The sequence below is a fragment of the Ovis canadensis genome, chromosome 25 (genome assembly GCF_042477335.2).
Source record: "Ovis canadensis isolate MfBH-ARS-UI-01 breed Bighorn chromosome 25, ARS-UI_OviCan_v2, whole genome shotgun sequence".
Lineage (NCBI taxonomy): Eukaryota > Metazoa > Chordata > Mammalia > Artiodactyla > Bovidae > Ovis > Ovis canadensis.
This window is the reverse complement of record NC_091269.1, coordinates 20558572-20572244: the sequence shown is the minus strand read 5'-3', so window position 1 is coordinate 20572244 and position 13673 is coordinate 20558572. Positions and strand designations below refer to the sequence as shown.

Genomic DNA, 13673 nt, shown 5'->3' with positions numbered 1-13673 from the left:
GCAAGCCGCACCAGCCGCTGGCCCCTGGCACCCCACCGCGCTCAGAGCCGCCGCCTGCCTTCCAGCCCCTCTCAGGTTGGCTGGCCGGGGCCCCGACTCCCGCTGCAGACCTGGGTTGCCTCCGCGCGGCCCGCGAGCCCCTCGGCTTTCGGCGTCCAGGAAACCAGAGGAACGGCGGCGGCGGGGGCGCGGGGGTCTCTGTCTGGGGCTCCCTTGGCAGGCCTCAGGCAATTCTGGGCGGGGCCGGGGCCCCAGCCCCACCCCCAGACGCATCCTGGCAGGCAACCTCGCGGTCTCCCGAAGGCGCGGGCGCACAACACACACACACACACACACACACACACACACACACACACCCTCACGCCCGCCCCCCTCCCCCCAAACACAGGCACACCTCCCGCAGCCCAGACAGGTCAAGAGCCGGAAACCACAAGTAAGGGAGACGGAGAAAGAGGGAGAGAGAGAGACAGCAAGAGGACCGCACAGGCTTCCAAAGCCCCGGCCGCCACACCCTCCCCCCTCCACTGTGGGTATCCACCCGGCCCCCCCAGTCGACCCGACCCCACCACCGTCGCCCACCGACACACTCACACGCACACTCTCTCCCACACTCACCCTCTGGCCTGGGGGCGGGGGCTGGGTCTCGCCTCAGGGAGCCAAGCCGAAGGGGACCTTTGAGACCTCGGCTGCGAGGAAGTCTTGGGGTCCCCACGGGTGATTGCCAGCCCCAGGGCACCGCGTCCAGCCGGGGCTCGCCGGGCCCAAGGCTCACGCCCCCTCCCTTGCGCACGGGCCGCTCTCTGCGGTGTGTGACGGTCTGTGCCAGAGTGTCCGTCTCGGATGGGATGCCGTCCCCTGTGCCCTGTCCGTCTCCCGCTTTCCGTCTCGCTGTGGGTCGGTCGCTCTGTGTCTCCGTCTCTCTGGCTCTCCCTCCCTGGGTGTGCCTGCGCGCTCGTGTCTGTCTGTCTGTCTGCATCTGCATCTGCATCTGCATCAGCATCTGCCCTCTCGCCGTCTTGGGAGCCTGTCTCTGAACCTTCATCTCTTTGCGTCTCTGTCTCTCCTGACCCCCGGCCTGCCGTCCCTTCCTCTGGCCCCGGCCTCTCACGGGGGGGTGCTCTGGCCGTGGCCCTGGCTGACGAGCTTGCGCCGGCCGGCTGTCTCACTTGGCGTGGGTGCCTGCGAGTGTGTCTGTGTGCCTGTCCGTGTGGCTGCACGTCGCTCGTCTGCACCCTCAGCAAGGTCCGGTGCTTGGAGGGCGGCGTGGGGGCAAGGGGGGGGCCTCGGTAGGGCGAAGGGGCGGGGCTGACGAGCTCTGGTCGCCGGCGCTGGTGGCTGCAGGTGGGTTTGGGCACCGCGCAGGTGCCGGGCAGGATGGGCGCTCAGGGCCACGGCTGGGCTGCGCCTAGGCACGCAGGAGGCTCAGAGGACCGCGGGCCCCAGCGAGCCCCGAGGCCCTGGGCAGCGAACGCCTTGGGGAGGTGGGCGAGGGGCTGGGGGAGGGGCGGCGGCCCCCGAGCCGGGTGGTGCCTGGAGGGTCCCAGGGTGGGAGAGCGCCACGACCTCGGCGCCCCTCACTCCACCCTCCCCGCTACACCCACCGGCGGGCACACCCGGCCGGCTGCTCCCGGTCCCGGAAGCCCTGTGGTCCCCCGGGCCGGGCCGGCGGTGTGTTGGCCGGGGGGGGGGGGGGCGGGGACGTGGGCGGGGCCGGGGGGCGGGGCGGCGTGTGCCGGCCACCGGGCCGCCGGGAGTCCGGTCGCGGGTGGTGCAGCTCAAGTGCAGCGCGCGCTCCGTGGAGAGCTGGAGAGCTGCGGCCGCCGGCTGGCCCGGGCGGCAGTTCAGAGCGAAAGGCAGGCGCAGCGCAGGGCTCTTAGGGCGCCTGGCGGCAGCCGCCTCCGTCTACGGCCATACCACCCTGAATGCGCCCGATCTCGTCTGATCTCGGAAGCTAAGCAGGGTCGGGCCCGGTTAGTACTTGGATGGGAGACCGCCTGGGAATACCGGGTGCTGTAGGCTTTTTGTTGTTTCTGTTTTGCCCTGCCTCCCCTCTCCTTTAGCCCCCGGCCCCAGCCGCACCGCAAGCCGCACCAGCCGCTGGCCCCTGGCACCCCACCGCGCTCAGAGCCGCCGCCTGCCTTCCAGCCCCTCTCAGGTTGGCTGGCCGGGGCCCCGACTCCCGCTGCAGACCTGGGTTGCCTCCGCGCGGCCCGCGAGCCCCTCGGCTTTCGGCGTCCAGGAAACCAGAGGAACGGCGGCGGCGGGGGCGCGGGGGTCTCTGTCTGGGGCTCCCTTGGCAGGCCTCAGGCAATTCTGGGCGGGGCCGGGGCCCCAGCCCCACCCCCAGACGCATCCTGGCAGGCAACCTCGCGGTCTCCCGCAGGCGCGGGCGCACAACACACACACACACACACACACACACACACACACACACACACCCTCACGCCCGCCCCCCTCCCCCCAAACACAGGCACACCTCCCGCAGCCCAGACAGGTCAAGAGCCGGAAACCACAAGTAAGGGAGACGGAGAAAGAGGGAGAGAGAGAGACAGCAAGAGGACCGCACAGGCTTCCAAAGCCCCGGCCGCCACACCCTCCCCCCTCCACTGTGGGTATCCACCCGGCCCCCCCAGTCGACCCGACCCCACCGTCGCCCACCGACACACTCACACGCACACTCTCTCCCACACTCACCCTCTGGCCTGGGGGCGGGGGCTGGGTCTCGCCTCAGGGAGCCAAGCCGAAGGGGACCTTTGAGACCTCGGCTGCGAGGAAGTCTTGGGGTCCCCACGGGTGATTGCCAGCCCCAGGGCACCGCGTCCAGCCGGGGCTCGCCGGGCCCAAGGCTCACGCCCCCTCCCTTGCGCGCGGGCCGCTCTCTGCGGTGTGTGACGGTCTGTGCCAGAGTGTCCGTCTCGGATGGGATGCCGTCCCCTGTGCCCTGTCCGTCTCCCGCTTTCCTTCTCGCTGTGGGTCGGTCGCTCTGTGTCTCCGTCTCTCTGGCTCTCCCTCCCTGGGTGTGCCTGCGCGCTCGTGTCTGTCTGTCTGTCTGCATCTGCATCTGCATCTGCATCTGCCCTCTCGCCGTCTTGGGAGCCTGTCTCTGAACCTTCATCTCTTTGCGTCTCTGTCTCTCCTGACCCCCGGCCTGCCGTCCCTTCCTCTGGCCCCGGCCTCTCACGGGTGGGTGCTCTGGCCGTGGCCCTGGCTGACGAGCTTGCGCCGGCCGGCTGTCTCACTTGGCGTGGGTGCCTGCGAGTGTGTCTGTGTGCCTGTCCGTGTGGCTGCACGTCGCTCGTCTGCACCCTCAGCAAGGTCCGGTGCTTGGAGGGCGGCGTGGGGGCAAGGGGGGGGCCTCGGTAGGGCGAAGGGGCGGGGCTGACGAGCTCTGGTCGCCGGCGCTGGTGGCTGCAGGTGGGTTTGGGCACCGCGCAGGTGCCGGGCAGGATGGGCGCTCAGGGCCACGGCTGGGCTGCGCCTAGGCCCGCAGGAGGCTCAGAGGACCGCGGGCCCCAGCGGGCCCCGAGGCCCTGGGCAGCGAACGCCTTGGGGAGGTGGGCGAGGGGCTGGGGGAGGGGCGGCGGCCCCCGAGCCGGGTGGTGCCTGGAGGGTCCCAGGGTGGGAGAGCGCCACGACCTCGGCGCCCCTCACTCCACCCTCCCCGCTACACCCACCGGCGGGCACACCCGGCCGGCTGCTCCCGGTCCCGGAAGCCCTGTGGTCCCCCGGGCCGGGCCGGCGGTGTGTTGGCCGGGGGGGGGGGGGGGGGGGGCGGGGACGTGGGCGGGGGCGGGGCGCGGGGCGGCGTGTGCCGGCCACCGGGCCGCCGGGAGTCCGGTCGCGGGTGGTGCAGCTCAAGTGCAGCGCGCGCTCCGTGGAGAGCTGGAGAGCTGCGGCCGCCGGCTGGCCCGGACGGCAGGTCAGAGCGAAAGGCAGGCGCAGCGCAGGGCTCTTAGGGCGCCTGGCGGCAGCCGCCTCCGTCTACGGCCATACCACCCTGAACGCGCCCGATCTCGTCTGATCTCGGAAGCTAAGCAGGGTCGGGCCCGGTTAGTACTTGGATGGGAGACCGCCTGGGAATACCGGGTGCTGTAGGCTTTTTGTTGTTTCTGTTTTGCCCTGCCTCCCCTCTCCTTTAGCCCCCGGCCCCAGCCGCACCGCAAGCCGCACCAGCCGCTGGCCCCTGGCACCCCACCGCGCTCAGAGCCGCCGCCTGCCTTCCAGCCCCTCTCAGGTTGGCTGGCCGGGGCCCCGACTCCCGCTGCAGACCTGGGTTGCCTCCGCGCGGCCCGCGAGCCCCTCGGCTTTCGGCGGCCAGGAAACCAGAGGAACGGCGGCGGCGGGGGCGCGGGGGTCTCTGTCTGGGGCTCCCTTGGCAGGCCTCAGGCAATTCTGGGAGGGGCCGGGGCCCCAGCCCCACCCCCAGACGCATCCTGGCAGGCAACCTCGCGGTCTCCCGCAGGCGCGGGCGCACAACACACACACACACACACACACACACACACACACACACACCCTCACGCCCGCCCCCCTCCCCCCAAACACAGGCACACCTCCCGCAGCCCAGACAGGTCAAGAGCCGGAAACCACAAGTAAGGGAGACGGAGAAAGAGGGAGAGAGAGAGACAGCAAGAGGACCGCACAGGCTTCCAAAGCCCCGGCCGCCACACCCTCCCCCCTCCACTGTGGGTATCCACCCGGCCCCCCCAGTCGACCCGACCCCACCGTCGCCCACCGACACACTCACACGCACACTCTCTCCCACACTCACCCTCTGGCCTGGGGGCGGGGGCTGGGTCTCGCCTCAGGGAGCCAAGCCGAAGGGGACCTTTGAGACCTCGGCTGCGAGGAAGTCTTGGGGTCCCCACGGGTGATTGCCAGCCCCAGGGCACCGCGTCCAGCCGGGGCTCGCCGGGCCCAAGGCTCACGCCCCCTCCCTTGCGCACGGGCCGCTCTCTGCGGTGTGTGACGGTCTGTGCCAGAGTGTCCGTCTCGGATGGGATGCCGTCCCCTGTGCCCTGTCCGTCTCCCGCTTTCCGTCTCGCTGTGGGTCGGTCGCTCTGTGTCTCCGTCTCTCTGGCTCTCCCTCCCTGGGTGTGCCTGCGCGCTCGTGTCTGTCTGTCTGTCTGCATCTGCATCTGCATCTGCATCTGCCCTCTCGCCGTCTTGGGAGCCTGTCTCTGAACCTTCATCTCTTTGCGTCTCTGTCTCTCCTGACCCCCGGCCTGCCGTCCCTTCCTCTGGCCCCGGCCTCTCACGGGTGGGTGCTCTGGCCGTGGCCCTGGCTGACGAGCTTGCGCCGGCCGGCTGTCTCACTTGGCGTGGGTGCCTGCGAGTGTGTCTGTGTGCCTGTCCGTGTGGCTGCACGTCGCTCGTCTGCACCCTCAGCAAGGTCCGGTGCTTGGAGGGCGGCGTGGGGGCAAGGGGGGGGCCTCGGTAGGGCGAAGGGGCGGGGCTGACGAGCTCTGGTCGCCGGCGCTGGTGGCTGCAGGTGGGTTTGGGCACCGCGCAGGTGCCGGGCAGGATGGGCGCTCAGGGCCACGGCTGGGCTGCGCCTAGGCCCGCAGGAGGCTCAGAGGACCGCGGGCCCCAGCGGGCCCCGAGGCCCTGGGCAGCGAACGCCTTGGGGAGGTGGGCGAGGGGCTGGGGGAGGGGCGGCGGCCCCCGAGCCGGGTGGTGCCTGGAGGGTCCCAGGGTGGGAGAGCGCCACGACCTCGGCGCCCCTCACTCCACCCTCCCCGCTACACCCACCGGCGGGCACACCCGGCCGGCTGCTCCCGGTCCCGGAAGCCCTGTGGTCCCCCGGGCCGGGCCGGCGGTGTGTTGGCCGGGGGGGGGGGGGGGGGGGGCGGGGACGTGGGCGGGGGCGGGGCGCGGGGCGGCGTGTGCCGGCCACCGGGCCGCCGGGAGTCCGGTCGCGGGTGGTGCAGCTCAAGTGCAGCGCGCGCTCCGTGGAGAGCTGGAGAGCTGCGGCCGCCGGCTGGCCCGGGCGGCAGGTCAGAGCGAAAGGCAGGCGCAGCGCAGGGCTCTTAGGGCGCCTGGCGGCAGCCGCCTCCGTCTACGGCCATACCACCCTGAACGCGCCCGATCTCGTCTGATCTCGGAAGCTAAGCAGGGTCGGGCCCGGTTAGTACTTGGATGGGAGACCGCCTGGGAATACCGGGTGCTGTAGGCTTTTTGTTGTTTCTGTTTTGCCCTGCCTCCCCTCTCCTTTAGCCCCCGGCCCCAGCCGCACCGCAAGCCGCACCAGCCGCTGGCCCCTGGCACCCCACCGCGCTCAGAGCCGCCGCCTGCCTTCCAGCCCCTCTCAGGTTGGCTGGCCGGGGCCCCGACTCCCGCTGCAGACCTGGGTTGCCTCCGCGCGGCCCGCGAGCCCCTCGGCTTTCGGCGTCCAGGAAACCAGAGGAACGGCGGCGGCGGGGGCGCGGGGGTCTCTGTCTGGGGCTCCCTTGGCAGGCCTCAGGCAATTCTGGGCGGGGCCGGGGCCCCAGCCCCACCCCCAGACGCATCCTGGCAGGCAACCTCGCGGTCTCCCGAAGGCGCGGGCGCACAACACACACACACACACACACACACACACACACACACACACCCTCACGCCCGCCCCCCTCCCCCCAAACACAGGCACACCTCCCGCAGCCCAGACAGGTCAAGAGCCGGAAACCACAAGTAAGGGAGACGGAGAAAGAGGGAGAGAGAGAGACAGCAAGAGGACCGCACAGGCTTCCAAAGCCCCGGCCGCCACACCCTCCCCCCTCCACTGTGGGTATCCACCCGGCCCCCCCAGTCGACCCGACCCCACCACCGTCGCCCACCGACACACTCACACGCACACTCTCTCCCACACTCACCCTCTGGCCTGGGGGCGGGGGCTGGGTCTCGCCTCAGGGAGCCAAGCCGAAGGGGACCTTTGAGACCTCGGCTGCGAGGAAGTCTTGGGGTCCCCACGGGTGATTGCCAGCCCCAGGGCACCGCGTCCAGCCGGGGCTCGCCGGGCCCAAGGCTCACGCCCCCTCCCTTGCGCACGGGCCGCTCTCTGCGGTGTGTGACGGTCTGTGCCAGAGTGTCCGTCTCGGATGGGATGCCGTCCCCTGTGCCCTGTCCGTCTCCCGCTTTCCGTCTCGCTGTGGGTCGGTCGCTCTGTGTCTCCGTCTCTCTGGCTCTCCCTCCCTGGGTGTGCCTGCGCGCTCGTGTCTGTCTGTCTGTCTGCATCTGCATCTGCATCTGCATCAGCATCTGCCCTCTCGCCGTCTTGGGAGCCTGTCTCTGAACCTTCATCTCTTTGCGTCTCTGTCTCTCCTGACCCCCGGCCTGCCGTCCCTTCCTCTGGCCCCGGCCTCTCACGGGGGGGTGCTCTGGCCGTGGCCCTGGCTGACGAGCTTGCGCCGGCCGGCTGTCTCACTTGGCGTGGGTGCCTGCGAGTGTGTCTGTGTGCCTGTCCGTGTGGCTGCACGTCGCTCGTCTGCACCCTCAGCAAGGTCCGGTGCTTGGAGGGCGGCGTGGGGGCAAGGGGGGGGCCTCGGTAGGGCGAAGGGGCGGGGCTGACGAGCTCTGGTCGCCGGCGCTGGTGGCTGCAGGTGGGTTTGGGCACCGCGCAGGTGCCGGGCAGGATGGGCGCTCAGGGCCACGGCTGGGCTGCGCCTAGGCACGCAGGAGGCTCAGAGGACCGCGGGCCCCAGCGAGCCCCGAGGCCCTGGGCAGCGAACGCCTTGGGGAGGTGGGCGAGGGGCTGGGGGAGGGGCGGCGGCCCCCGAGCCGGGTGGTGCCTGGAGGGTCCCAGGGTGGGAGAGCGCCACGACCTCGGCGCCCCTCACTCCACCCTCCCCGCTACACCCACCGGCGGGCACACCCGGCCGGCTGCTCCCGGTCCCGGAAGCCCTGTGGTCCCCCGGGCCGGGCCGGCGGTGTGTTGGCCGGGGGGGGGGGGGGGCGGGGCCGTGGGCGGGGCCGGGGGGCGGGGCGGCGTGTGCCGGCCACCGGGCCGGCGGGAGTCCGGTCGCGGGTGGTGCAGCTCAAGTGCAGCGCGCGCTCCGTGGAGAGCTGGAGAGCTGCGGCCGCCGGCTGGCCCGGGCGGCAGTTCAGAGCGAAAGGCAGGCGCAGCGCAGGGCTCTTAGGGCCCCTGGCGGCAGCCGCCTCCGTCTACGGCCATACCACCCTGAATGCGCCCGATCTCGTCTGATCTCGGAAGCTAAGCAGGGTCGGGCCCGGTTAGTACTTGGATGGGAGACCGCCTGGGAATACCGGGTGCTGTAGGCTTTTTGTTGTTTCTGTTTTGCCCTGCCTCCCCTCTCCTTTAGCCCCCGGCCCCAGCCGCACCGCAAGCCGCACCAGCCGCTGGCCCTTGGCACCCCACCGCGCTCAGAGCCGCCGCCTGCCTTCCAGCCCCTCTCAGGTTGGCTGGCCGGGGCCCCGACTCCCGCTGCAGACCTGGGTTGCCTCCGCGCGGCCCGCGAGCCCCTCGGCTTTCGGCGGCCAGGAAACCAGAGGAACGGCGGCGGCGGGGGCGCGGGGGTCTCTGTCTGGGGCTCCCTTGGCAGGCCTCAGGCAATTCTGGGCGGGGCCGGGGCCCCAGCCCCACCCCCAGACGCATCCTGGCAGGCAACCTCGCGGTCTCCCGCAGGCGCGGGCGCACAACACACACACACACACACACACACACACACACACACACACACACCCTCACGCCCGCCCCCCTCCCCCCAAACACAGGCACACCTCCCGCAGCCCAGACAGGTCAAGAGCCGGAAACCACAAGTAAGGGAGACGGAGAAAGAGGGAGAGAGAGAGACAGCAAGAGGACCGCACAGGCTTCCAAAGCCCCGGCCGCCACACCCTCCCCCCTCCACTGTGGGTATCCACCCGGCCCCCCCAGTCGACCCGACCCCACCGTCGCCCACCGACACACTCACACGCACACTCTCTCCCACACTCACCCTCTGGCCTGGGGGCGGGGGCTGGGTCTCGCCTCAGGGAGCCAAGCCGAAGGGGACCTTTGAGACCTCGGCTGCGAGGAAGTCTTGGGGTCCCCACGGGTGATTGCCAGCCCCAGGGCACCGCGTCCAGCCGGGGCTCGCCGGGCCCAAGGCTCACGCCCCCTCCCTTGCGCGCGGGCCGCTCTCTGCGGTGTGTGACGGTCTGTGCCAGAGTGTCCGTCTCGGATGGGATGCCGTCCCCTGTGCCCTGTCCGTCTCCCGCTTTCCTTCTCGCTGTGGGTCGGTCGCTCTGTGTCTCCGTCTCTCTGGCTCTCCCTCCCTGGGTGTGCCTGCGCGCTCGTGTCTGTCTGTCTGTCTGCATCTGCATCTGCATCTGCATCTGCCCTCTCGCCGTCTTGGGAGCCTGTCTCTGAACCTTCATCTCTTTGCGTCTCTGTCTCTCCTGACCCCCGGCCTGCCGTCCCTTCCTCTGGCCCCGGCCTCTCACGGGTGGGTGCTCTGGCCGTGGCCCTGGCTGACGAGCTTGCGCCGGCCGGCTGTCTCACTTGGCGTGGGTGCCTGCGAGTGTGTCTGTGTGCCTGTCCGTGTGGCTGCACGTCGCTCGTCTGCACCCTCAGCAAGGTCCGGTGCTTGGAGGGCGGCGTGGGGGCAAGGGGGGGCCTCGGTAGGGCGAAGGGGCGGGGCTGACGAGCTCTGGTCGCCGGCGCTGGTGGCTGCAGGTGGGTTTGGGCACCGCGCAGGTGCCGGGCAGGATGGGCGCTCAGGGCCACGGCTGGGCTGCGCCTAGGCCCGCAGGAGGCTCAGAGGACCGCGGGCCCCAGCGGGCCCCGAGGCCCTGGGCAGCGAACGCCTTGGGGAGGTGGGCGAGGGGCTGGGGGAGGGGCGGCGGCCCCCGAGCCGGGTGGTGCCTGGAGGGTCCCAGGGTGGGAGAGCGCCACGACCTCGGCGCCCCTCACTCCACCCTCCCCGCTACACCCACCGGCGGGCACACCCGGCCGGCTGCTCCCGGTCCCGGAAGCCCTGTGGTCCCCCGGGCCGGGCCGGCGGTGTGTTGGCCGGGGGGGGGGGGGGGGGGGGGGGGGGGGGGGGGGGGGACGGGGGCGGGGGCGGGGCGCGGGGCGGCGTGTGCCGGCCACCGGGCCGCCGGGAGTCCGGTCGCGGGTGGTGCAGCTCAAGTGCAGCGCGCGCTCCGTGGAGAGCTGGAGAGCTGCGGCCGCCGGCTGGCCCGGGCGGCAGGTCAGAGCGAAAGGCAGGCGCAGCGCAGGGCTCTTAGGGCCCCTGGCGGCAGCCGCCTCCGTCTACGGCCATACCACCCTGAACGCGCCCGATCTCGTCTGATCTCGGAAGCTAAGCAGGGTCGGGCCCGGTTAGTACTTGGATGGGAGACCGCCTGGGAATACCGGGTGCTGTAGGCTTTTTGTTGTTTCTGTTTTGCCCTGCCTCCCCTCTCCTTTAGCCCCCGGCCCCAGCCGCACCGCAAGCCGCACCAGCCGCTGGCCCCTGGCACCCCACCGCGCTCAGAGCCGCCGCCTGCCTTCCAGCCCCTCTCAGGTTGGCTGGCCGGGGCCCCGACTCCCGCTGCAGACCTGGGTTGCCTCCGCGCGGCCCGCGAGCCCCTCGGCTTTCGGCGTCCAGGAAACCAGAGGAACGGCGGCGGCGGGGGCGCGGGGGTCTCTGTCTGGGGCTCCCTTGGCAGGCCTCAGGCAATTCTGGGCGGGGCCGGGGCCCCAGCCCCACCCCCAGACGCATCCTGGCAGGCAACCTCGCGGTCTCCCGCAGGCGCGGGCGCACAACACACACACACACACACACACACACACACACACACACCCTCACGCCCGCCCCCCTCCCCCCAAACACAGGCACACCTCCCGCAGCCCAGACAGGTCAAGAGCCGGAAACCACAAGTAAGGGAGACGGAGAAAGAGGGAGAGAGAGAGACAGCAAGAGGACCGCACAGGCTTCCAAAGCCCCGGCCGCCACACCCTCCCCCCTCCACTGTGGGTATCCACCCGGCCCCCCCAGTCGACCCGACCCCACCGTCGCCCACCGACACACTCACACGCACACTCTCTCCCACACTCACCCTCTGGCCTGGGGGCGGGGGCTGGGTCTCGCCTCAGGGAGCCAAGCCGAAGGGGACCTTTGAGACCTCGGCTGCGAGGAAGTCTTGGGGGTCCCCACGGGTGATTGCCAGCCCCAGGGCACCGCGTCCAGCCGGGGCTCGCCGGGCCCAAGGCTCACGCCCCCTCCCTTGCGCACGGGCCGCTCTCTGCGGTGTGTGACGGTCTGTGCCAGAGTGTCCGTCTCGGATGGGATGCCGTCCCCTGTGCCCTGTCCGTCTCCCGCTTTCCGTCTCGCTGTGGGTCGGTCGCTCTGTGTCTCCGTCTCTCTGGCTCTCCCTCCCTGGGTGTGCCTGCGCGCTCGTGTCTGTCTGTCTGTCTGCATCTGCATCTGCATCTGCATCTGCCCTCTCGCCGTCTTGGGAGCCTGTCTCTGAACCTTCATCTCTTTGCGTCTCTGTCTCTCCTGACCCCCGGCCTGCCGTCCCTTCCTCTGGCCCCGGCCTCTCACGGGTGGGTGCTCTGGCCGTGGCCCTGGCTGACGAGCTTGCGCCGGCCGGCTGTCTCACTTGGCGTGGGTGCCTGCGAGTGTGTCTGTGTGCCTGTCCGTGTGGCTGCACGTCGCTCGTCTGCACCCTCAGCAAGGTCCGGTGCTTGGAGGGCGGCGTGGGGGCAAGGGGGGGGCCTCGGTAGGGCGAAGGGGCGGGGCTGACGAGCTCTGGTCGCCGGCGCTGGTGGCTGCAGGTGGGTTTGGGCACCGCGCAGGTGCCGGGCAGGATGGGCGCTCAGGGCCACGGCTGGGCTGCGCCTAGGCCCGCAGGAGGCTCAGAGGACCGCGGGCCCCAGCGGGCCCCGAGGCCCTGGGCAGCGAACGCCTTGGGGAGGTGGGCGAGGGGCTGGGGGAGGGGCGGCGGCCCCCGAGCCGGGTGGTGCCTGGAGGGTCCCAGGGTGGGAGAGCGCCACGACCTCAGCGCCCCTCACTCCACCCTCCCCGCTACACCCACCGGCGGGCACACCCGGCCGGCTGCTCCCGGTCCCGGAAGCCCTGTGGTCCCCCGGGCCGGGCCGGCGGTGTGTTGGCCGGGGGGGGGGGGGGGGGGGGGGGGGGGGGGGCCGGGGGGGGGGGCGGGGCGCGGGGCGGCGTGTGCCGGCCACCGGGCCGCCGGGAGTCCGGTCGCGGGTGGTGCAGCTCAAGTGCAGCGCGCGCTCCGTGGAGAGCTGGAGAGCTGCGGCCGCCGGCTGGCCCGGGCGGCAGGTCAGAGCGAAAGGCAGGCGCAGCGCAGGGCTCTTAGGGCGCCTGGCGGCAGCCGCCTCCGTCTACGGCCATACCACCCTGAACGCGCCCGATCTCGTCTGATCTCGGAAGCTAAGCAGGGTCGGGCCCGGTTAGTACTTGGATGGGAGACCGCCTGGGAATACCGGGTGCTGTAGGCTTTTTGTTGTTTCTGTTTTGCCCTGCCTCCCCTCTCCTTTAGCCCCCGGCCCCAGCCGCACCGCAAGCCGCACCAGCCGCTGGCCCCTGGCACCCCACCGCGCTCAGAGCCGCCGCCTGCCTTCCAGCCCCTCTCAGGTTGGCTGGCCGGGGCCCCGACTCCCGCTGCAGACCTGGGTTGCCTCCGCGCGGCCCGCGAGCCCCTCGGCTTTCGGCGTCCAGGAAACCAGAGGAACGGCGGCGGCGGGGGCGCGGGGGTCTCTGTCTGGGGCTCCCTTGGCAGGCCTCAGGCAATTCTGGGCGGGGCCGGGGCCCCAGCCCCACCCCCAGACGCATCCTGGCAGGCAACCTCGCGGTCTCCCGCAGGCGCGGGCGCACAACACACACACACACACACACACACACACACACACACCCTCACGCCCGCCCCCCTCCCCCCAAACACAGGCACACCTCCCGCAGCCCAGACAGGTCAAGAGCCGGAAACCACAAGTAAGGGAGACGGAGAAAGAGGGAGAGAGAGAGACAGCAAGAGGACCGCACAGGCTTCCAAAGCCCCGGCCGCCACACCCTCCCCCCTCCACTGTGGGTATCCACCCGGCCCCCCCAGTCGACCCGACCCCACCACCGTCGCCCACCGACACACTCACACGCACACTCTCTCCCACACTCACCCTCTGGCCTGGGGGCGGGGGCTGGGTCTCGCCTCAGGGAGCCAAGCCGAAGGGGACCTTTGAGACCTCGGCTGCGAGGAAGTCTTGGGGTCCCCACGGGTGATTGCCAGCCCCAGGGCACCGCGTCCAGCCGGGGCTCGCCGGGCCCAAGGCTCACGCCCCCTCCCTTGCGCACGGGCCGCTCTCTGCGGTGTGTGACGGTCTGTGCCAGAGTGTCCGTCTCGGATGGGATGCCGTCCCCTGTGCCCTGTCCGTCTCCCGCTTTCCGTCTCGCTGTGGGTCGGTCGCTCTGTGTCTCCGTCTCTCTGGCTCTCCCTCCCTGGGTGTGCCTGCGCGCTCGTGTCTGTCTGTCTGTCTGCATCTGCATCTGCATCTGCATCTGCCCTCTCGCCGTCTTGGGAGCCTGTCTCTGAACCTTCATCTCTTTGCGTCTCTGTCTCTCCTGACCCCCGGCCTGCCGTCCCTTCCTCTGGCCCCGGCCTCTCACGGGTGGGTGCTCTGGCCGTGGCCCTGGCTGACGAGCTTGCGCCGGCCGGCTGTCTCACTTGGCGTGGGTGCCTGCGAGTGTGTC

At 71.4% G+C, this 13673-nt stretch overlaps 6 non-coding genes across 6 annotated transcripts; all 6 read left to right on the top strand.

Moving 5' to 3' along the window:
- The first annotated feature begins 1900 nt into the window (after positions 1 to 1900).
- Positions 1901 to 2019, top strand: LOC138430657 (5S ribosomal RNA). Its single transcript, XR_011253337.1, has one exon. It is a non-coding gene; the product is annotated as a 5S ribosomal RNA (ribosomal RNA).
- Positions 2020 to 3979: 1960 nt separating this feature from the next.
- LOC138430540 (5S ribosomal RNA) lies at positions 3980 to 4098 on the top strand. Its single transcript, XR_011253233.1, has one exon. It is a non-coding gene; the product is annotated as a 5S ribosomal RNA (ribosomal RNA).
- A 1958-nt stretch (positions 4099 to 6056) lies between these two features.
- Positions 6057 to 6175, top strand: LOC138430539 (5S ribosomal RNA). The gene has a single exon (XR_011253232.1). It is a non-coding gene; the product is annotated as a 5S ribosomal RNA (ribosomal RNA).
- Positions 6176 to 8137: 1962 nt separating this feature from the next.
- LOC138430647 (5S ribosomal RNA) lies at positions 8138 to 8256 on the top strand. Its single transcript, XR_011253328.1, has one exon. It is a non-coding gene; the product is annotated as a 5S ribosomal RNA (ribosomal RNA).
- Positions 8257 to 10229: 1973 nt separating this feature from the next.
- LOC138430538 (5S ribosomal RNA) lies at positions 10230 to 10348 on the top strand. Its single transcript, XR_011253231.1, has one exon. It is a non-coding gene; the product is annotated as a 5S ribosomal RNA (ribosomal RNA).
- A 1963-nt stretch (positions 10349 to 12311) lies between these two features.
- Positions 12312 to 12430, top strand: LOC138430537 (5S ribosomal RNA). Its single transcript, XR_011253230.1, has one exon. It is a non-coding gene; the product is annotated as a 5S ribosomal RNA (ribosomal RNA).
- Positions 12431 to 13673: the final 1243 nt, after the last annotated feature.